Source organism: Rattus norvegicus, chromosome 17 (assembly GCF_036323735.1).
Source record: "Rattus norvegicus strain BN/NHsdMcwi chromosome 17, GRCr8, whole genome shotgun sequence".
NCBI lineage: Eukaryota > Metazoa > Chordata > Mammalia > Rodentia > Muridae > Rattus > Rattus norvegicus.
In genome coordinates, this window is record NC_086035.1 from 74,103,202 (window position 1) to 74,126,942 (window position 23,741).

Sequence of the window (23,741 nt, forward strand, 5' to 3'; positions counted from 1 at the left end):
TTTCTGTTCACCCAAAGGCATCAGAAAGGAAGAATTTATACCATAGAGTAGAAGAAACATTTTAAGAACATATATAATATATAAAAATCAAATCAACAGTGAACTCTAAGAAACCAAATGCACAAAAGATGTCTAAGGAAACAGCTAAATATCAAAGGACCTTCAGCTGGTACTTTTCGAAATGAAAGTTGGAGGAATGATAGAGGGACTCAAAGAGGATAGGGACTCCTCAGCAAGACCAACAGAGTCAACTAACCTGGACACTTGGGGGCTCCCAGAGACTGAACCACCAACTAAAGAGCAAACATGGGCTGGACCTTTCCACCCCACCCCCACATATGTAGTGGATGTGCAGCTTGGTCTTCATATGGGTCCCCAACAATTGGAGCAGAGGCTGACCCTGACTCTGTTGCCAGCCTTCGGATCCTGTTCCCCTAACTGGGTTGTCTTGTCTTGTCCCAATGGGAGAGGATGTACCTAGTTCTGCAGTGACGTAATGTTCTGTGTGTGGTGTGTGGTGTGTGGTGTGTGGTGTGTGTGTGTGTGTGTGTGTGTGTGTGTGTGTGTGTGTCTGTGTGTCTGTGTTACTCAGGGGGTTACTCCTTCTCAGAGGAGAAGGGAAGTGTGTGGGATTGACTAGGAGGAGGAGGATGATATTCAGATGTAGAGTGAATTAATGAATAAATTAATAAAAAAGAAATTAGCCACTATCGGGAAGCAGGAATGGTATGAACAAAACAAACAAACAACCCAGAAAGGTACAGTTCCTAGAGAATAATACTGTTGATTAAAATTAAATTAAAGTCTAAAAGATAACAAACAATGAGCTCGAACCCACCTGGGCGGTGGAATAAGCAGGTATGTTCAGCACCATTAACCATCAAGGAAATACTTTAAGGACACAAAAATGTCACTGTTCATCAGAAAACCCAAATGAAAGGCAATTCCCAAGGCGAATGGAATCATCAGACCCTGGAAGTCTTACACGTTGGTCATGGGAATCAAATCCATGCAAACATTTTAACGATTATTTTGGTATCCTGCATTAAAATGAAGCCTTTCTGTTTGCTGTTACCTGCAGTTCTGTTTCTTGCTGTAGGCATGATAGAAATGCTTGACATAAGTGATTTCTCCATGTTAAAGATCAAACATAGCCACCAAGAATGACACTATGAAAAGTAACGCCAAGTGAACATATACTACAGTTAAAACAAAGGAACTTAGGTTCAGTGCCACACATAATGTTGAGCAGAATGTGATGGAGTATAAAACAGGCTTAAGGAGCAATTTTATTTATTATAACAACAAATGGCCAAGGCTTTATGAAATATTTTAGTGGTCTGTGCACAGATCTTAGAAGTATGAAAACAGAAAGTAATTGCTATAGAGAGAGGCAGAAAATTATTTCCTTTGTGGGTCCAGCAGGGGTATGGGATGAGCAGAGGGAGGAGAGACCCAGCAGAGTTGTGCCCTTTATAAAGACGATAAATATTTATTTTCTTGAACATTAAGGCATGTGCATTGTGATGCCGTTTGATAATTCTTTGAGTTACATTGTCTTTATCTTCAGTATTTGTCCTTGGTACAATAGGTTTTACTTTTGTTTTAAATTTTTTGTGGGTTTTTTTTTTGATAGAAAAAAAGAGACGTGAATAAGAAGACTTTCGAAGGGAATAACCTTGCTTGTTGACTTCTAGGAATTGCTGCTTGTTGCCTAAACTCTCCTAGGCACACTGGCTATTTTCCCAAGCCTTCTGAAACATTACACATCACCTCAGCACTCATTCCCTCTCGTTCTGGCACACTGAGCACCTTTTATAAAGATGCAAATACTTCGGGTAGTTTGAAGGGCTGTCACCACGAGTCTCCTATTTCTAGATCCCAGAATTCTGTCCAGCAAGTCTACAGTGATTCATTTACATTACGGGTTAAATTGTCTTTCCTGAGCTGGGCAGGAATTTAACTGCCACTTAGAACATTGTTTCTGTAGGGATTAAATTCAGATTTCAAAACAGAGTATGGGAATATGATCTATCTGTCATTTGGGGAATGGCTGTACAGGCACTTGCATGACGTGAGGGAAACCGGACAGAAGTTGGGTTCTGACTAATGAGGCTCAAGCTTTTCCTCTCCTGGGTAGGCAGGACTTACTGGTAGAAAGGTGTTGCTTTCATTCACCACTGGCCTGACTTGAAATGAACTCGGTACCTTAATTTGTAAGTTTGGAAAATTACATCTAGAAGATGTTATCTGGTTCAAATGAGATACTCCGTGAAGATTAGAATTGGAGGCTCATAATGAGAATAAAGTTGAGCATAAACGATAAAGCAGAATCACAAGGGCTAGACACAAACTAGTCATATACCATGCTTGCCCAAATCTCCCTGAGTCTTTCTGATCTGATTCGGATCTTAAGAGGGTATGCTAAGCACGAACCCTGTCTGCTATTGAACGTACAAAGCTTTGTCTTGTACAAACGTTGTATAGATTTATACAGTATTTTCCACATGCTTAGGTTATAAGGAAGACGGCTCATATAGTTTGAAATCGTATTAGATCGGGAGAAAGATTTTCAGGGTTTGCTCAGGTATGAGGTTAGATATGGTATATTTATTCAGTTGCTTCTCAATATTATCAGTACTTAAAGGAAGGGCTGTTGACTCTCCAAGTGCCTTATAGCCTAAGCCTTGTGAAATTACCTTAAAAATCCTATCAGTTACCAATACTGTCCCTGTTAGCATCTTGCCAGTCGAACCCACTGGCCATCCCCAAGACATTCACCAGCAGGAATGGAAGCCATATACACCCACTTTTCCCAATACAACATACTCTATGGGGCAAGGATAATAACAGCAAAACAACAAAATACTTAGCATTTCCATTACTGTATAACGTCAACGATTTAGTGCACATCATCTGAACCCATATGCAGGTCATTGAGATGGCTTGTCATTCTCCTCTGTGCCATGTGGCAGAAAGATGGGAACAGTAAATTGTGTCTTTGCATATCTGCAGGAGATCCATCCCATATGCAGCCACCAGAACCAGACACTACTGCTAATGCCAAGAAGTACATGTAGACAGGAGCCTGATATAGCTGTCCCTTGAGAGGCTTCGCCAGAGCCTTACCAATACAGGCACAGATGCTTTCAGCCAACCATGGGACTGAACAAGGGGGGTACCCCAATGGAGGAGTTAGAGGAAAGACTGAAGGAGCTGAAGAAGTTTGCAACCCCATAGGAAGAACAACAATATCAACCAACCAGATCTCCCAGAGCTCCCAGGGACTAAACCATCAACCACAGGGTACACATGGGGAAACCCATGGCTCCAGCTGCATATGTAGCAGAGGATGGGCCTTATCTAGCATCAATGGGAGGGAAGGCTCTTGGTCCTGTGAAGGCTGGATGATGCTAGGGCGGGGAGGTGGAAGGAAGTGGGTGGATGGGTGGGGGAACACCCTCATAGAAGCCAGTGGAGGGGGGATGGGTTAGGGGGTTTGTGGAGGGAACACTGGGATGGGGGATAACATTTAAAATGTAAATAAATAGAATGACCAATAAGAAAAAGAACATCAGAAGTTGAATTTGGTTTGTAGGCTGCTCGTTTTGTCTGGGATGCTGAACTCTTTGGACAAACAGAAGAATCAATAGACTATCCCATTTGGGAATTTTCCAACTGTCTTGAAGAAGCACTTTCTAGAACAGCAGTTCTCAACTTGTGGGTCATGTCCCATTTTTTTTTTAATTTTTTTTTTTTGGTTCTTTTTTTTCGGAGCTGGGGACCGAACCCAGGGCCTTGCGCTTCCTAGGCAAGCGCTCTACCACTGAGCTAAATCCCCAACCCCATGTCCCATTTTTGGGTTACACATCAGATAGTCACATTGCAATTCATGTCAGTGACGAAATTACAGTTAAAAAGTAGCAACAAAATGGGGTCACCTCAGCACGAGGACCTGTATTAAAGGCTTGCAGCAGTAGGAAGGTTGAGGACCACTGTGCTAGAGAGTCTTGGATGGCTATTTAGTTTGTCACTGAAATTTACATCAGGGAGAGAAGCCTGGCTGTGTCTATTCAAATACAGCAAAAGAGAAGAACTCACGTTTTCTGGAAGTCTTCAGTTCTCAAGGTTTTATCTTTCTTATCTTCCGATGCTATTTTCAGAGGAAATGCATTCTGTTTATTAACTACACTACAGTGTAGACGATTTCCCCCACCCCCTCCCTCGGGGTCCTTTGCAATCATGTGCTCTGTCCTTGAGCTATATCAGGAGCCGAACCTAGTAGGTTTTAACACATCTGCTTGGAGTTAAAACATCCACTCCAATTAAGTACCTTTTAGTAGGAGGAGCAGAAGAATGACTCCCAGGGCGCTAGTTGCCTCTTGGTAGTTAGGGTTTTTGTATCTTTTCTGGAGATTTTTACTTTCCATTTTTCTTCATACAGATGAAGGGAGAAGAGAAAAAGCACTGGTCCTATTGTTTCTGGTCCAACAGAGTCAGAAGTGCTTGTAGACAGAAGCGTGGCCGATTTCATAAGTGACCCAGAACTAGCCGGACTTCAAAGAGCTTCCTCTTTTCTCTGCATGAAGAACTCCTTAAAGCCATCCTTTTTCCTTTTACAAGGTGAACGCTTCAAAGCCCATGGGAGGGTGTTCCCTTCGCGGTGTTTACCTTCCAGAGGTGAGCAGTTCACAGCCGTCTCTCTGTTTGTACAGTAGAATCTAATCGTTGGCTTGGAGGCAAGGGCTCTCCCCAGCCCTGTTCTACTGTCAGGAGTTTCCCATACTCATTTTTCACTCACTGATGCACGAAAGAAACTGTGCCAGGAGCCCGCAAAAAGCTGCATTAAATTCCTCTGGAGTATATTTCTGTCAACATTGTGTATCCCTAAAAAAAAAGACCTCGACTCTGTTCTCAAAGCTTTCTTTCTATTTCGCAGGTTACAAAATGTTCTCTGAGTGCCTAGAAATGACAGGCCAAGTGAACTAGTGAGAAAGCGCACGCCCGCTCTCTCTGAGAGCTAGGAGACGATGTACCGGATTCCCAACCCCAGCACTTGAAGCAGTGCATCTGACGTAAGGATCAGCCTTTCCAGGCAAGATTACTTTGAGATGCTGTGAAAGGTGCAGAGTAGTGCTCCGTGGTGCAGAACAGCTAAGAAGGCATCCCGAAAGCTCAGTCAGATGCTAATGCATCCTTTCAGGCCTCTGGTAACCAAGTTCCATGTGTTCTAGCAAGCTCTGTGGGGCTGAAGACAGAGGCCGTGGTTTAGTAGCCCAGAATCTCTTTTTGAGCAAAAGAACGTCTTACTTTGTAAGATGTGTGTGTGTGTGTGTGTGTGTGTGTGTGTGTGTGCTTATTTTGCAAACGTGTGTAAAATCTTTAACACTTATGTGAGATACATTTCCAAATAGCTTAAGGATCAGTTTGAATTGGGTCTTTGTCCAATGGGCACGTTGTTACTTTCTGCATTTCCATTCAGTAAAATCAACAGATTACCAAAAACAAATGGCAAGATATCACACACACACACCACACACACACACGTGACATATATGACTATATGACGTGTGTGTGTGTGTGTGTGTGTGTGTGTGTGTGTGTGTACTATGAGATGAGTCATAGGACAGCATCATACCTGTTATAACCAATGGAAGCAAACACATAGGAAGCTAATGCTGGGTGGTTAGATTATGTATTACTTCATGTATTTATACTAGAGAAGAGTCAGGGTTTTTCTCTTTAGATATGATCTCATGTAGTCCGGAGTGCCTCACACTAGATATTTATCTAAGCAAGATATCAAAATGACTTTGAACTTCTGCCTCAGTGCAGGCGTTATAGGTGTGTGTCAGCACAGTGAGTTCATGTAATCAGGGAACAAAAGTCAGGATTTTGTGTATACTAGACAAGCTGTCTACTAAAAGGTATTAATTCATGTTGTGAAAGTGATTTTACCCATTGTAAAATGTGTGTGTGTGTGTGTGTGTGTGTGTGTGTATACATATGTTACCCATGCAGGCTTGATGATGGAGTTGGTTTTCCTGCAACTGGAGTTACAGGTGACTGTGAGCTGCCTCATGTGGGTGCCAGGAACCTATTGCAAGACCTAAGTAAGACCAGGAAGTACTCTTCACTGGTGAATCATTTCTTCAACCCTCTAATTCACGTTTAAAAACCTAGCGAAACTGAATTTCCCCTGCAAAACTATGTCGTCTCTGAGAAAACACACTAGAACATCAATTTTATTTTATACAGTGTGGCCATCACCGTGATAAATGCAAGAAAATGAAACGTTACTGCCTTTTATCAATGGCCGTCAGGGCCGAACACGGAGTTATTAGACCTCAGAGAAATGATCTCTAATCAACAGAGCAGTGATCACGAAATACCACACTCACAGTGATTGATGTGTGTCGTGAGTAGGTACTTGATAGCGGTCACCCTTGCTGTATGTGTTTGGACTCTGATGTTTGGATTGGCATCAAGAGGCTCATTTTCCCAGGGGACAAAGACAAGAGTCTGGCGCTGTCCTTTCCAGCCTGACCTAGCAGTAACTTTGAACTTGTTCATTCCTCTGCAGCTGTGATTCCCTTTCCAGGTTTCCATGTACCCTTCCACATTCATAGTCTCTTCCTCTTAATCCCTAAAGAAGTTTCCATGGCTTGGTTGCTTGCTCCCTCCCTCCCTCCCTCCCTCCCTCCCTCCCTCCCTCCCTCCTTCCCTCCTTCCCTTCCTTTCCTCCCTCCCTCTTCCTTTCCCGCCTTCCTTCTTCTTTTTATATATGTGTAATTTTATAGGTGTGTATTTGTGCACAGATGCATGTGCCCAGTTGTGTGTGCACATGGAAGCCAGAGATCAACTTCAGACGTTCCACAGGGACAACATCCACCTCAGCTTTTGTTTGTTTGTTCTGTTTTGTGTTTTGTTCTTTTCGATGTGGATTTTTCGCACTCGCCTGGAACTTCTACAGTTGGCGAAGCTGAAGTTCTAATGATTTCACCGCTCACTCCTCAGCAAGATATGCAGTTTCCACATTGTTATTCCATAATTTACGTGTGTGCGTTTTGCTCACCATAACCAGAATTTCCTTAAGTGCACATATTTCCTATATTTGTGCATTTATTGTGGCGGAGCATGATGGTAAGGGCCCCAGAGCAGAGACTTAGTGAGCTTGTGGCTCTACCAATTTGAATCCTGTGCCCGCTTACAAGTTATTGAATTTCATCACATTTCAGCTTTCCTCTTGGGAACCCGTAGCTAATATTACTAGCTATATAGAGTTGTTGGCGAGATTGGCTAGCATGACTGAAAAGCTTCACTTGTTTAAGGGCCACTGAAATCATTCAATAAACATTATTAATCTTGGTAGCATGAGTATAGCTATTACCATCCCCGGTGACAGCACAGAAAGCTGTGCAATAAACAGACAATATACACAATTTTAAAACAGCCTGAGGTGTGATTGTTGCTTTGACTTTGAACTTGAGTCAAGCAGAGATGAGATTTCAGTCTTCCTGCCTCAGTATCTCAAATGCTGGGATTATAAGCATATGCCTTTAAAGTGTGTGTGTGTGTGTGTGTGTGTGTGTGTGTGTGTGTGTGTGTGTGAGAGAGAGAGAGAGAGAGAGAGAGAGAGAGAGAGAGAGAGAGAGAGAGAGAACAACTTCAGCTGTCACTGTCTGTGTCTTTTTCAGGGTGGGATTTGGGGAATCAAACTAAAGTCCTTGTACTTTTGTGGCAGGCACTTTATCGACTGAGGCATCACCCTGTCCACTCTATGGCTACATTTACAGAAGTGTTTACATTTATTGTGGCATGAATATTCATGATAGCTATTAAATATTTTAAATTTTATAACTTATAATTATAGCGGTCACTTTATATACTTTTTCAAAACCCAGAGGATTACAGTCCTGCACACTAGCCACAGCGAGAGTGGACAAAAAAAGAGACAAAGAAGGAAATGAGAATTTTCACAATAGTATTATAGTTGCTGCTATAACAAGGTAGATTTCATAATCTGAGTATACTGCACAAATGAGTGGGGGATCCCGAGAGACTGGTAGGATCCTGAGTGATGGGTGGGTCCCTGAGAGTGATTCTGGGTCTTTTCATACTAGCATGCTCCTCTCTTGGAGATGCTTGTAGGAAAGGAAGTGAGAAAGTCAGTTGGCTTTCTTGCTTCTCTGTTACCCAGGCCACTGACTCACCTACAGTCAGAGCATTTGTTTCTTTCGGGGTGATTATTAGTAAGTGATGACTAAGGTTCCCAGGCTAATTAGTGATTCCAAAATATTTTCCAAAGAACTAAGATGCTCTGTTGTTTGTGTCCATGTCCTTAAAGCCTTATCAGATGAAGTAAATGATCTCATCACACTCCTCCCTGACTGGCACTACCGGGCTTTCCTCATCAGAACAATCGCATTTCTGATTCAGTTTGTTCAGAAGCGATGCCGCTTCTCTTTTATTGGCACTGAAGTCAGTGTTGTTCAGCATGGTAAAAGGATTTAAGAGAATCTTTTGAACTCTAGGTTCTGTGTGGGTATGTCCTGCTTGTAGCCTACACCTCAGGCTATGGTCCTTCTATGAAGGAAGTTGGTCCTTTAAGGTTCCAAATAATGGGTAATAAGGGTTGTCCCCTGTTACTGAGGAGAGTTAAGCATTTGATGTGCAAGTCTGAGTAGCAGGGCTTCACAATGATAGGTTGATGAGAACAAGGGAGCTCCGGAGCCTCAAAGCCTGAGTTTGTGTCATGGGTTGTCTCTCACACAATCGGTTGTTGAGTTCAGTTCTGTCCACTGCTCTTATTGGTGACTAGACCATCCAAAACCATACTGTATGGTGTTTTAGAAAATACCACAGTCTATCAGTTAGGGAAAACTCAATGAAAGCTACTCCCTCAAGAGAAGGCGTGTGACTATTCCAGTCAATAGGAGGTAAGTGATTGAATAAACACTGTCACTTTTCAAAACCTATTAAATGACAAATGGCATGTATCGGAGTGAACCTTCAATTCAGTTAATGTGATCTCACCCAGCCTCAAAGCCAAGGATGCTCTATGTCTCGTGCAGACTTTTTGTGTCTGTAGGCCATGACACTATCTTTGCCAGGCCCAGAGCATGTTCTTCCTGGTCTGACTGCTTCTCACCACTCCAGCATCTAGAGCTGAATCTCACCACCTCCACCCAGCTTGACTTCACACACTCTCTCTCTCCACCCTAATGAGCCATGCTCCAGAGCACCCTTGATGTACCCTCCATGGCAAGAGGCTCTCACCCACCGATTCCTTATTTTAACACCCACCTCTCTCTCCTTTACCTATCTTCTCAAATGCTGTTACCTCTGCAAGATCCTCCAAAAATATTCCTTCTGCCCAGTAACAATTTAGACTCTGTCCTTAGATGTTCTTCTAAATCTTTGTTTATTGTCAGTTCCTCCACGAGCCTTGGGACACATCGATAATGGCACGTTTGTGGGAGACTTCACACCGCTAGTGTACTACAAATCCTGATACACAGAAGAGCTCACCAAATATGTGTAAACTAGATATAAGAACTTACTTGATTTGGATAGGAACATCCTCATTTTATGGCTATGAAAACTGGAATATACTCATTCCAAAGGACACAGTTAGACTATGGAAGCATTTGAATGAAGCTATGGCTTCTTTGAATGCATTTAATGGCCATTAGCTTTTGGGCGATCACATTCACCTCTAAGTGGAGGAAGAGGCAGACACATAAAAATTAGTAAGGATAAGTCAGAGTAAAGTTGATGGTAATTTTATCACATCATGTAAATGAGGAATGGATGAACAAATGAGACAAAGATTTTAAGGGCTATATTGACTCTGACCAGTGACACTCCACTAATAAAGTTGAAGAATCTGCAAGGTGCAGAATTGTCCTTGTGAACTTGGAGCATTGCTCCTTAGGTGGCGGCAGGCTTCCACTCTCTCTGATATGCTACTCACTAGTGAGCAATAAGTTGGACAGAGTAATAAAAATAGTAAGACATAATGACAATCCCCCTGGTTCTCCCAAGTCACCTTGCAGCTGAAACCTGGGGCTTTGCAATAGCATAGGGTGACTTATAGGACACAAGGGGTCGATAAATTGAGAAACTTAGGGATGAATGTAGGGGATGAATGCACTCAAGTGGTTATTCATAATTTGGATTCTCTACCAACCACTTTATTCTCAATAGCCCAAGACTTAGAATTCCTGTTTTCCTTTGCTTTATTGTGTCCTATTTTATCTAAAGTCTCTTTGTTTTGGGAATTTGACTATATCCCGAATTGCTACAAAGAAAACCAATAGAAATAAAGAAATGAAAAAATAACTTGCTTCCTCAAACCTTGTCACTTATTTTTCTATTCAGACAAAGTGTGTACAAGACAGACATCTGAAAGAGACATGAGTAACTCTTTGGACCTATGAAGATGGCGTTCGAATTTCCTTTATTTTGGTGTCATTTGACCACATGTCCCAACCTTTTAACGACACAGAAGTCTGCGGTGGGGATATGGAAGCTATGCAGGGTTGAGTGAAAGGGCAAAGTCTCAGAAAATACAGAAAGTCCAGGTGAGGTCAGGCTTTCCTGGAAACCTGGAACCTTCTTCTCTTTCCCCCTCATCATACAGAGAAAATTCTGGGCTGTTGGCAGCATAATGGATGAACTAGCAGTGGAGCGAATGTGCCTATGCTTCCAGAAGTTCACTCTCTTAGGAGGGTGTTTTCTAGAGCCTGTCAGAAGAGGGTAGAAATTATCCATTGTTTTTACCTTGATTTTCTGGATGCTTAGAAGGAAGTTTCAGACTTTAACCTTAGTTTAACCATATATATAAGCCAAAAAGAGGTGTTTGGTCCTCTAGAAATAGAGTTATAGTTGGTTATGAACTACCACGTAGATTCTGGAATAGAAGCAGGGTCTTCTGCAAGAGCTAAATAAATAAATAAATAAATATGCTAATAATTGCTGATGTATCTTTTCTGTCTCTAACCTTAAGATTTCTTTTTTAATTCTAGCATTCAGAAAGGCCTAAAAACCTGAGTTTTAATATCAAGATCATGGAAACCTGGGTAACTCATTTCCCATAGTTTGGAACACATGGTTTGTCTTGTTGTTGAGATTTCAAAGTGGCTTCAGGGATTAAAATAGTCATTTTACTTCATGCCTTTCTTTCATGCATAATGTTGGAGTCTATTAATTATACAATAGCATTTAATTTAAAATATACACTGAGAACAAAAGGCCCCCTTTTTGTACATCTAAAGCAGATCTCGCTCATCTCATTGTTGAAAGGTCTCTCTGGTAATATTGTGCTTTCTTTCTGCAAATAATTGGCATTGCGACATCCCTGTATCTTTATTTTTTTTAATAGTTTAATATGATTTTGTACCTGCTCCAGCTTCCCATTTAAGTGCTGCTCCTTGTTATATCAGTCTCCATTCTTAGCAAAAAATGAGGCTGTTTTTGTTAGATTAACCTTCTTCCCTTTCCTTCTTTGTGTATTTTAGCTTTCAGCTCTACCCACTTAGTTATAACGTAGTTGGGAGCAAAAGTACCAGAATGTAACCCACTGGGAAAATCAAGTCAGGAAAGAAGACCTGGTGCTGAGAATTTGCCTAAGGAGCATCTCTTAGGCATTTCAAGGCCCATCTGTCACTCACCAGCTGGGTGTTCTTCCCAAGACTCAGAAGTTCTAATTTCTCTGACCTAAATTGAAAACACCCATTTCCTTTATATTACAGGTGGACATGGTTCATTCCCATCTGTATTTTGAGAGTGACTTGTCCCTAAAGACACCACTGAAATATAAAAAGGAAGCCAGGAGTAAGTTGTGTCATACAACTCATCCAATGAAGAACAAGGGGCGGTGCCCCGTAGATCATGAATTTCTATCTGCTACCCTTCTCTCAACAGGAAACACATCCCCGCCTTTGGTTTGAATCCAACTGTCTTTAATCTGGGTATGTGATCATTTGTGGGGAGCATGACAGGTATAGTATTCCTTAGGGCTATCAAATTTCTGCCATTAGAAGAAAAAGTTGTGTGCGCCCATGTGCGTTTTTAGGAGAGCTTTCCCTGACTGTAAGATTTTCTCAGTGACACAGGATACCAAAAAAGACGAAGAGCCATCGATGTCATGACCCAACATGATGGATTGTAAAAAGTCGTCCCATATTGGGATGACACGACTTTTACTGCTTGGGAGGATTCCTTTGGTTTGGGAAGGATCATGAGGATTATCCCCCAATCCTTAGAGCCAGGAGGTCATCTTCCCTGACGTAGCTTCTCTATTACTCGAGAAATTGTGGTGTGGTTTTTAGCTGTGGTTAGTTCCTTTATGCTTTTTGTTTTGTTTTGTTTTTAATTTTTTTTTTGATTTTGCTTTTTGCGGGGAAGGTAGTGCTGAGGACTGAACCCCAAGGCTTTACAAGTGCCAGACCTCCGTCAGTATTGCCATATGGCACCTCTCATTTCCCAAAACGTACTCTGACAATTGGTAGGACTTTGAGGATGAAGGAAAAGGAAAGCACACATCAGGAATTCAAACTCTGTGAGAATTTTCCTACTTCTCCTTTAGTCTCCAAAGCCACCAAGTCTTTACTGAGAGCCTGGTGCAGCCAGAAGCGTAGATTAAAAACTCATTTGTAAAGGGATCAGTCCTTAAACAGATCTCCAAAGGGATGGGAGCTTTCAAAGGTCCCACCAATTCTTTAGTGTTAGTATCTGTTACTCAAGAGTTTACCAAGTTTTACTTGGAGAAACTCACCCAACATACACTGTAGCGCACAGATCATAATAAATCCAAGTGGTTATGTTTTCTTATCTTTAAAACGAGAGCAGTCAGATTCCCTTTCATATGCAGAAACTGCCTAAGCAAATATTTTCTTAGTGCACAGTACAATGGCAGACCAATATGCATTTGAGCTATGTTTCCTATTATAATTACAGTTATGAATACAGTAGAGTTTGCAGAACAGGAAACTGAGAAACACAGAAGTAGGGAGCTTGCACGAAGGGTTACCCTTATATTAACGTTTGCTTATTCAATCTTCATTGAGTCTATGTTTTAAAAATTCATCTATTTTATTTATGTAGTTGGTATGTGTGTGTGTGTGTGTGTGTGTGTGTGTGTGAGAGAGAGAGAGAGAGAGAGAGAGAGAGAGAGAGAGAGAGGGAGAGAGGGAGAGAGAGAGGGAGAGAGAGAGAATGTGTGAGCATTTGCATCCATGGTGTATACGTAGAGGACAACTTGTAGGGGCCTCTTCTTGCTTTCTGCCATGCAGGTCCCCGGGTTTGGTGGCTGGTACCTTTATCCACTGAACCATCTGGCTGGCCCAAATCTAAGTTTTACCATTTGCTAGGAATTGAAAGTTAGTTCAGCAGGGCCATATTAATGTTCTTCCGTATGTATATGCTCATGTGTGTGTAGAAGTGTATGTGTGTGCACCTGCACATATGTGTGTATGCATTTGGAGGCCATTGGTCAATCTTGGGTCTTTTTCCCCAAGGGTCATCTATTTTGTGATACATGCTTTCTAAACTGACCTTGGGCTCACCTGTTACACAACCGTGGCTCACTAGTGAGCTCCAGGAATCCACCTCTCTCTACCCAGACATCAGTGGGAATACAACCACATGCAACTGTGTGTGACGTTTTATGTAGGGTCTGGGCATCAAAATCAAGTCCTTACTCTTGCATAGTGTAAGTACGTCTCTGACCGAGCTGTTTCCACAGAGCAGAACTTACTTAACTCATCTTCATTTGGAGCTTCTTTTTCCTCCATCTTCATTGGATGTCATATTTTAATGGGTTCTTTTTACTTATCTAAAAAATGGATCGATAAAAAAAAATGGATCGGACCTATATTTGCTCCAGATTCTATGTTTTAGAGTTAAGAGATCTAAAGGAAATGACCATCCAAATCTATTTAGTATTTTCTGCTACTGTGGGGGCATTTGTGTCTTTCTGATACTGTTTGTGTTAATTGGCAGGAAGGAAGGACCCTATTAGGAGAAATTTGGACATGGTAAGGAAGATCCTTTTTAAAATGTATTTGTGTGGTGTTGGTTATTCACCCGTGGAACCTTTGAAGGTAAGGAGCACCCATATGGCTTATAGAATAGTATGTTTCTAGTAGGGACTAAATATTTATATATGACAAAGAACATTTGTGGTCACTCGGTTTCAGGGAAAAACACAGCTCCATCAATCTTAGCGCTGTGAAGGCAAGTACTGTTCCCTCCACAGAATATTATGTTGCAGGGAGGTGAGGTGTGTTTAAGGAGCTCCTGACTGAGTGGAAAAGGATGGAAAGCAAAGTGACCTAACTACATGCAATCCCGTCATCCTTCTGATGCTGTTGCCTATGTTCAGTGCCATTGTGACTTCTTCCCTTCTGCCCTGGGCACCGAGCTTGATGAATCACATGCCACTCCTTCTCACCACTCTTGTGGCCATCGTTCAAGTTGCTGACATGGCTCTCTATATCTGGGTACCTGGGAGAGTCATGGCCACACGTTGTGAGACAATGTTTCCTGTTGGCTTGTTTAGGGGAGAAGAGAGGGATAAGCTAAAAATTTGACTTCTGTTTTCAACCAAACATTTTGTCTGTCGTGGAAAATTTAGTCATATTAACACCAGTAAGAAAAAGGCTCTGTTTAAATTTGTTATTTAAGGTAATAATGGAATGACTGATACCTGGCTAGCTCTCTGTAACGAGAAACTTGCAAGTCAAGAACATCATTGATCTTTCTTATGAACGTGGTTTTGGTTGCCATTCTGTAAAAGTGTGTTAAGATGTTCAATACAGTAGCTACTGGTCCCAGGTAACTACTGAACACATGAAATGTGAGTTCAAGTCCAGATGTATTTGTAAGTATGAGATATGTTATACACATGACGTCACAGACCACAATGATTTTTGTGTATTGAAGGCTGAAAGGAACTATTTGGAAACTATTGTACAGGATGTCATAGACTTCAAGTAAAAGACAGCTCAATAATTTCTTTTCATTGTAGGTTGAAAGGGAAATATTTTAGAAGTATGATATAGCTGCCTCCTGAGAAGCTCTGCCAGAGCCTGACAAATACAGAGAGGTGTATGCTCGCAGCCAACCGTTGGACTGAGAACGGATCCCCAATGGAAGAGTTAGAGAAAGGCTGAGGTAACTGAGGGGGTTGCAACCCCATAGGAAGAACAACAATATCAACCAACCAGTTGTCCCAGAGCTCCCAGGGACTAAACCACCAACCAAAAAGTACACATGGAGGGACCCATGGCTCCAGCTGCATATGTAGCAGAGGATGGGCCTTGTCAGACATCAGTGGGAGGAGAAGCCCTTGGTCCTGTGAAGGCTCCATGGCCCAGTGTAGGGGAATGTCAGGAAGGAGTGGGTGGGTGGGTGGGTGGGGGAGCACACTCATGGAGGCAGGGGGTGGGAGGTTGGGATGGGGGTTTGCTGGAGGGGAAACTGGGAAAGGGGATAACACTTGAAATGTAAATAAAGAAAATATCCAATAAAAACTATCAAACTCAATGCCACCAATTTCCTTTTCTCTCTCATCTCTAGCTATTAGAAAAATTTAAAATTTACCTGGCCTTTGCATTATATTTCTGCTGGCTAGTATGTTCTTTCCACCGAGTCACCTGACTGAGCAGCCTAGGTTTCCAAGTCAGTGATCTTAGCTGGAGCTTGGATGCCTTGGGCACTTCTCATCATGAGCACAAGTCAAAACATTATTTGTATTCTCCTAACTGGAGAGGAACAAAGCCATGGACTGTTCAGGACATTTTCTTTTGCTGAGGGTGCTTGTCAAATTCCAAATGTCACCTGTTGGATATGCACACAATCACAAAGATGACTTTTGTGAGAAAAAAATCTGGAGGCAACAAACCCTGTTTCATGAAGATATGACTTCTGACTGACACAATACCATTAGTTCCTAGGTAGGAGGAGCGATCGAAGGCAGTCATTAGACAGTGATAAATTGAAGATGTACGTGTGTGCGTGTGTGCATACGCATGTGCATGTGAACCCAGAGGGAACGTTCTGGAGTTGTTCTTCAGGATGCCTTAAACTGGTTTTGTTTGCTCCTTTGTTTTTTGTTTTGCTTTGTTTTTGATGCAGGATATCAGCCTGGCCTGGGCTTGGCTGGCCATCAAGACTCAGGGACTTGCCTGACTCAGCCTCTCTGGTATTGTGACCCAAGGCGTGGCAGTAACCATGACTCTGGACTATTTAAAACTGTGAATCCTGGAGATGGAAGTCTGATCCTCGTGCTTGCATGGCAATCATGTTACTCTAAACTAGTACCCAAACCTTGTTCCATTTATATGAAATGTCCAAAATGCTGAACCATAGAAAGAAGCGAGTGGTTCCCTAAGGGTGAGGGTGGGAATTTAGGAGATAGGAAGTAAAGGACCTATCTTTATGTGTGCTTGATGATAAAAACTGGTTTGAACTGGACTATTAAAACATTTGCACAATGATATGAATGTGCTACAGCTATTAAATTGTCTCCCTTATAAGGCAAATTTTATGGTATGTTCCTCAGTGAAGCTGTGAAAATCCGAAGTGTATTGCCCTTTCTTCTTTATTGAATTGGTGCCTTGTGGATACAGGATTCCAACGAAGGAACATTGCCTTTGGAGACATAAGATCTTAGACTAATAAAGGAACATTCCAAACATAATCCGGAAATGATGACAAAACATAACAATGGTTCTCAAAGCTTCTGAAAAGTTAGAGATGCCCGAATGTCAAAAGCTGGGATTACAAGTGCCCAGAGATTGGAGAACAAATCTGGAGGAATGGGCTTTGTTTCAACACCTGCCTCTGGACTGAGAGTCCTAATCTAATGATCTAATGATCGCCGAAGAGATGCAGGCTCAGCAAAGGCCAAGGCAAAAAAAAAAAAGAAAAGTAAGAAATGTGTTCAATAGAAAATTTCTCCATCCACCCCAAAAGTGCAATCCCCGTTCATTCCTATGCAGAATAAAGATTTCTTACAAAAATTTCATTTGTTCTATGAGACTTTTATCCAATGTACTTTGATCTTACTCACCTAATACCTCCCAGACCAAAAGCTTCAGGGGAGGTATTCACAACCTAGTACTGGACTTAGTATTGCCCAAACTCTGGCTTCTGGGATGAGCTTTTCCATCTATGTAGGTCAACTCCAATTAACTTTATGTGAATGAGCTGCCATCCTCCTGTGGGCACTTTGTCTGAGGATGATTCTGCATCCTCTAATAGTCTCCTTTTTGTAGCCAGTAGGTGAGGTGACATAGGCCAGACTCTTGTCTCTATCAAAGACTACTTTTACAAAGCACCTTAGCCCCATGGCTCAACTGCTTTCTCTGCATGGGTTGTCCTCGTTTTCTTTCCACTGCTGTTGATGTTCATCTCGAGGACAATTCCTAATATAGACCTATCTCTCTCAGAGGACCTATCTCTCTCTCTCTGAGGCCATTGCATATGGCAATTGCTATTATTGTTATTTAAAACACAGGGTAGGTCAGTTTTATACATATAAGAATTCAGTACACACACACACACACACTCGCGCACACACACACACACACACACACACAAAAGTGATAGAGGTCTGATTAAAGAAGAAAAGAACAAGTCATTAAGAAATAAACAATAAAAAAACCCAACCAAATAGAACTTTCACAATGGAAAATAATCATGAAAATTGAAATGCAAAGGACAAAATGATTGATAATTAAGTGCAGGTGAAGAAGGCAAAGACTAGAAGTCAGATACGAAAAAATGATCTGGAACGAAGTACACACAAAGTTAGAAAGTCTTAAGAGGTTAACATACTGAGGATTCAAAAGTTCTTATACACGTCTGTGGGAAAGGGGGAAAAAACGGAAAACAGAAATATAAAAAATACAATGGCTGCTAATTGAAAAAAATGAAAAATATAAAGATTTCAAATGTACAAGGATATACGTTTTTCCAAAGGCCTAAAAGTCATTTTGCCATCTAGTGGGTAAGATGCAGTCAACCATCAATAGATCTGAAATCCACTAGATGGAAAAGATTCCTAGAAAGAGGAAACAATACAGTGACAACAGACATTGAAAAAGTAACACTCAGAAGAACTTCAGAGTGCCATCAGCCTTGAATGGAAGAGACATTACTATTAGTTTAAAAGTCTGTACCTAGTTTTTTACTACATAAGAAAAAGATCAAATTAAAATATTATTACACCGAGAGAATGAGAGGCTACTTATATACCTTACCTATTATTGAGGTTGATTGGAGAAGAGATTTAACTCCAAAGACTGTATGAGTGTTATTCATGTTAAAATCCTTATTAAGGGATTCATAAACAGGTGAATTTAAATAAGTCTAGACAATGTTAATTTGAGTGCTGCTGATACTGCTATAAATAATAATAATAATAATAATAATAATAATAATAATAATAATATGTTTTAAGACAGTATTAGCAACAAACAGATTTAACTTAGAAAGGGTTAAAATAATGAATAGAATAGAAGGTTCAGAGACATGGTTCAGTGGTTAAGAGTATTTGCTGTGCTTTTGAAGGATTTAAGCTCAGTTCTTGTGTCTGGCAGCTCACGATCACCTGTAATTACAGCTCCAGGGCATCAGACACTATCTTCTGTCATACATAATCACATGCATGCAGACAGAATACATACATACGTACCACACACACACACACACACACACACACACACACACAGAGACAGAGAGAGAGAGAGAAGAGACAGAGAGAGAGAGAAGAGACAGAGATAGAGAGACAGAGAGACAGAGACAGAGACAGAGAGGCAGAAAGGGAGACACACACACACAGACACACACAGAGAGAGACAGAGACACACAGAGAGAGACAGACAGAGAGTGAAACAAAGTGATAATAAAATAAAATGATGACCAGAAAAATAAACTAAGGTTAAAAGAGAAGAGAATGTAGAAGTAGTTTATATATAGATGTATAAAAGTGAGACTATTTGATTTGTAACCTAGACATCACAAATCAGAGAAGAATTGACAGACTAATTAAAAGTGATTCCTGGGAAGTCAATTCTCCCGACAGAGGAGAATCTGAAGATCTCAATATGAAAGTCAGAATGTAAAACTTGGATTAGGATATATTCATGATATTAGGTAAGGAAACGTTTTCTACAACGATGTAAAAAGCAAAAACGTTGAAACATTTGAATAGTGTTGTGTGCTCCAACCTTAAAAAGAGAAACCCTTATTTAAAGAAAAGGGAGTGGAATGGACCTGAAAAATGTAACAAGAACAGTTCATAGTACAAGAAGACAATACTGGTTCTGTTCTCAGAGGCAATTTTTTAATGTATATGAGTGTTTGCAAGGATGTGTGTGCATCCTGTGTGTGCAGTGCCCTCAGAGGCCAAGAGAGGGCACCAGAGCCACCACCGTGTAGATTCTGGAACCACACTCTGATCCTTTGCAAAAGCAAATGCTCCTAACCATAGAGCTATCTCTCTAGAAGCTTGTTGCTTTCTTCTGTATATACCACGTTTTCATGGATTCTAACTTCCATTTCCAAATAGTTTTTCCTCTTTAAAACACAAGCTATCATTTAGTTCCCACCCTGAAGACATAAATCCTGCATATTCTGCACTTCATATTCTTCATAGATTCATATACTCTCCCCCACAAGTTTCCTCTGATAGCTCTCCTTTAGACCACAGCTTCTGCGTTACTGACCATATTCCTTAACCATATTGTCATGGTGCATGTTTTCTTTTCTGTCATCTGGATTTCTTACTATTTGTTCCTTGGATTGAACTTGATTCTCTCTGATGGTATCTCTGGCTTCACCAATGCATTTCTCATCTGATCTTTGGCCAATAAACTCCTTCGTCAGGCAGTATGCTCACCAGTAAATCATAATTTAATATAGGGAAGGAATCTCCTATTACATCTACTGAGCATATTTTTTTCCTCCCCATTTAAGTTACAAGGGCTAAATTTAGCAAACAAAGCAACGATTATTACCCCAGTGTTCACTGGCTTTGTAAAAACCTCTCCTTTCTCTTCTGAAGGCAGCTCTGTGATGAAAGATACTCAGACACTACCGATGCCCTCAGGTCTCTGTTTGCTGACCTGAACTTCAAAGTCTCAGGAGCTGTGTTGATGATCTTTGATGACTATGTCAGGTCTTCCTACATGAATCAGAATGAGTGGGTAGTGAACCTTAATTATTCCTGGCAGGTCCTCTGCCATAACTTATGTATGCTCTGGGAACATGGCATACATCCCAATTTGCTCCATCAGAATGATATGCATTTATCTCCTTCTCTACTCACTTGGTATTGCTACCTTGAGGATCTTCTTCAACTCTGAGATATCACAATCAGTTTCAAAATTGCTCTCCTATGGACAATCAGATATTCAATGTAGACACGTATGCTATTTCTCCTTTCTGGCATAGCAATCCAGAAATGATAAATTAGAGAGTACATTTAATAAGGAAAATAAGGATTTGGCCGAGAGAGAGAGAGAGAGAGAGAGAGAGAGAGAGAGAGAGAGAGAGAGAGAGAGAGAGGAAGGGGAGGAGGGGGGAGGGAGGGAGGGGAGAGAGAGACAGAGACAGAGAGAGACAGAGAGACAGAGAGAACAAAATTTGCTTGATAAGTCTTATGTCCTCAATGCTAAGTTTTCTAGGGTTTCACATAAGCTATCCCTATTCAGGTATATAATTTAATGGGGAACATTTTAATCAAAAGTGTTATTCTAATCAGAAAGTCATTTCTCCTTTGTCTCTTTTCTGTTCTAACCCCCGATATATCCACAGACTCACATCTCTTCTTTGCTCCCTTGGAGACTTTCTCTCTCTGGCTGTCCTCTTGGAATACTTTCCTCCTTCTGGTCTAAGAATCCTGAGTAGTCATTAGTAATTTGGAGTGATGAAAGGCACAGTTTAAGGGCTTTACATTGCCTTTTATCAGGAAGATGAGATCGCACTTGTCACAAATAGGTTGCTCCTCACCTTGGACTTCTGGGGGACAGTCCCAATCTCCTCAGCCAACTGCATCTGCTCCTACTGTCTCTTTGTATCTCTAACTCAACTAATAATTTTGAAGATTTACCCGTGAGCATCCCTTCAAACTTATTTATCCTTGCATGCATAACAAGATCTTCTCTGTGGGAGCTCAACCTGGGAAGAAGTTTCACATATCCAGGGAGAACCTTCTTTGAAGTCTGGCAGGCTCAGAATATTTCCATAGATATCAGATAGATGTTGCCTACAGCACTGATTCATAAAGCCTGTCTTGTTCTCATTAATATGTGAGGACAATGGACACTCTAGTTGAGAACAAAAAACAGGCTCAGTGTCAATAAAAGAGCAGTTTATGCATTCGTGAGTTGTTACTTGCCGATGTAACAGATGTGGAACAGTTAAAACAAAGGGCTGGTATTTCTTCTTGCTTCTAGTTTAGAATTTTTGAAATATATAGAAACATGTGAAGATGGGAAAACACCTAAACAAAATCTACCTCTTCTTAACGCAAACAATTACCTCTTTAATGAGATAACAGTAAGAGTGGGTAATAGAAACGGTGACTGAGATGAGATACAGCACCCAGGCTGTGTGGTTCTCTTGCTGTGCTTTAGTCCTTAGTCTGTTTCCTACCTGCAATTACTTCTTAGATGGCTACCTCAAGGACCCTAGAATAATCGCAGTGCCAGGAGAACAGGTGCTAGCCATTTACTCACATTGCTTTCCTGAATTGCTGTCATGACCCTTTATGGTACATATGGGGCCTCATCATTCCCATTTTTATATAGGGAAATAGCCCATGGTCAAGTTTCCAAGGCTAGTGAGCAGGGTAACTGGGGATTTAAATACCTCTTTGAAGAGCGTCTTTACTCTTGGGCACTGTCATGGGCTTTACTGGTTGACTGAGCTGCTTCAGTTGAAGGGGTCTCAGGTGTGGTCTTTGCCAAGTTGGTAACTCAGAACCAGAGAATGGAGCAATTTACCGAAGAAAATAGAAATAGGGAATGGCCTTGATCAGCACCCAGGTCTCCTTACTGCTGGGAAGTGCTCTTTCTGTTCAATGGCACTCCAGGTAGGGATGTAGAGAGAAATGGGATTGCTAACCATCGGACAGTTTATATCAGAGATTAAAAACCCCAGTGCTGAGGGCTGAACTCATGGCCTGTGCATGCTATGTAGGTAGTCACTGCCTCTGAGCTAAACCTCCAACCTTCATGGGAACTTTCTTCTTTAAATATTTTATAAGCTACTTGAGATTATAGAAATATATTGAATATATTGAAATATATTGAAATATAGAATTTATAGTTCTCTAGAATTTATTTTTAATTACTAAGCATCTGTACATAGACCACTGTTTTATTGAAACACACAAAGCCCGAAATATTTCTTCATTTTAAACAATTTTTTCTATAAAGTATGTGTGTGTGTGTGTGTGTGTGTGTGTGTGTGTGTGCGCGCGCACATATCAGGCCATTATCTGTTCCAACTTTATTTTTTGTCGTTGTTGTGTTTTGTATTTGTGATTGTTTTATGAGTATAGCATGTTTACATATGCATTGCATGATGCATATGTGTTTATGTATGTGTATGTTCATATGTATGCCTACACATGTAAAATTCAGAGGCCAACCTTGGGTGTCAGTCCTTGCCTTCTAATTGTTTGAACGAGGACCTTTTTCTGACCTTCTAGTTCATGCAACAGGCCAATCAGTCCTGGGTATCTCCCGTTTTCACTTCTCACAGAGGTTCTGTGACTACAGGAGCTCACACCTGCTTTCTTCATGGCCTCTGTGGTTTCTAACGCGGGTATTTATGCTCATGTAGAAACAATTCACCTTGACGCTGTCTCTGCAACACTTAGTTTCTTGAGAAATTTAGATGAGTATTCAAGGCAGCCAGGTATCCCCAGTTGGCTTTGACCTTGGTTGCAATCCTTCTGAGTCAGCTGTCTGAGGGCTGAGGTTATAGACAGGAGCCACCACGTGTCCAGCTTCTGCCTACTTTTCCCTTCCCTTTACTTTTTTGCAGTTGCCTTAAACAATACCCAGCATACACTATTTATACATAATTGTTGGCCCGAGCATGATAACTAGATATATGTATAATGCGGATGATCGGATCAGAACCACCAGCATAGTTACTCCCTCCTCTTTCCTGGTTCTTCATAAAATGTCAAAGTGACAGTCGCTGTAGTCTGCTATACAACTGATTTCTTCCACGGAACAATATTTTGTGACTGTCACCCAGTCTTCCTCTAGCTTCCTTTATAAACTCCAGTGATCTATATTCTACTTTATATCCTTATGGCTTTAAAACCCATTTTAGGGAATTATTTCACACTATTCCCTGAACATCATTTTTGGTGCCATTGTGGTAGCCATCCTGTTAGGCAACTTCCAGAACAACAAGAAGATGAACAATCGTCTTGCATTTCATTTATTTAAGTATTTTTCCCTCACGATCAGAATTCACCCAGGAAAAGTGAAGTTCTGTCTCCAGGTTGTTAGACTCCCCATTCTAAGAAACTCAAGGCAGTCTCTGAAAGCCAAAATTCCAATCCCATTTAAGTCATGAGATGGACTTTTGGCTCCTCAGCTCCAATTGTTAATACACTTTTCGAGTACTCATTATAGATCAAAAAGAAGAGAAAACGGACTGAAAAGCACGTCTCTAACTGAGACAGAAAGCCTTGCTGTGTGGTG

At 41.1% G+C, this 23,741-nt stretch overlaps 1 long non-coding RNA gene across 7 annotated transcripts; it reads left to right on the plus strand.

Moving 5' to 3' along the window:
• The first annotated feature begins 3,567 nt into the window (after positions 1-3,567).
• On the plus strand, positions 3,568-17,030 carry LOC134482601 (uncharacterized). Of its 7 annotated transcripts, XR_010058982.1 has the most exons (6): positions 3,568-4,680; positions 4,940-11,838; positions 11,929-11,975; positions 14,008-14,108; positions 15,035-15,180; positions 16,144-17,030. It is a non-coding gene; the product is annotated as an uncharacterized LOC134482601 (long non-coding RNA). The 7 variants fall into 7 exon arrangements; XR_010058979.1 differs by having other exon boundaries at positions 4,940-11,975; XR_010058983.1 differs by having other exon boundaries at positions 4,940-5,075; positions 11,757-11,838; positions 11,929-15,180.
• The last annotated feature ends 6,711 nt before the right edge of the window (positions 17,031-23,741 follow it).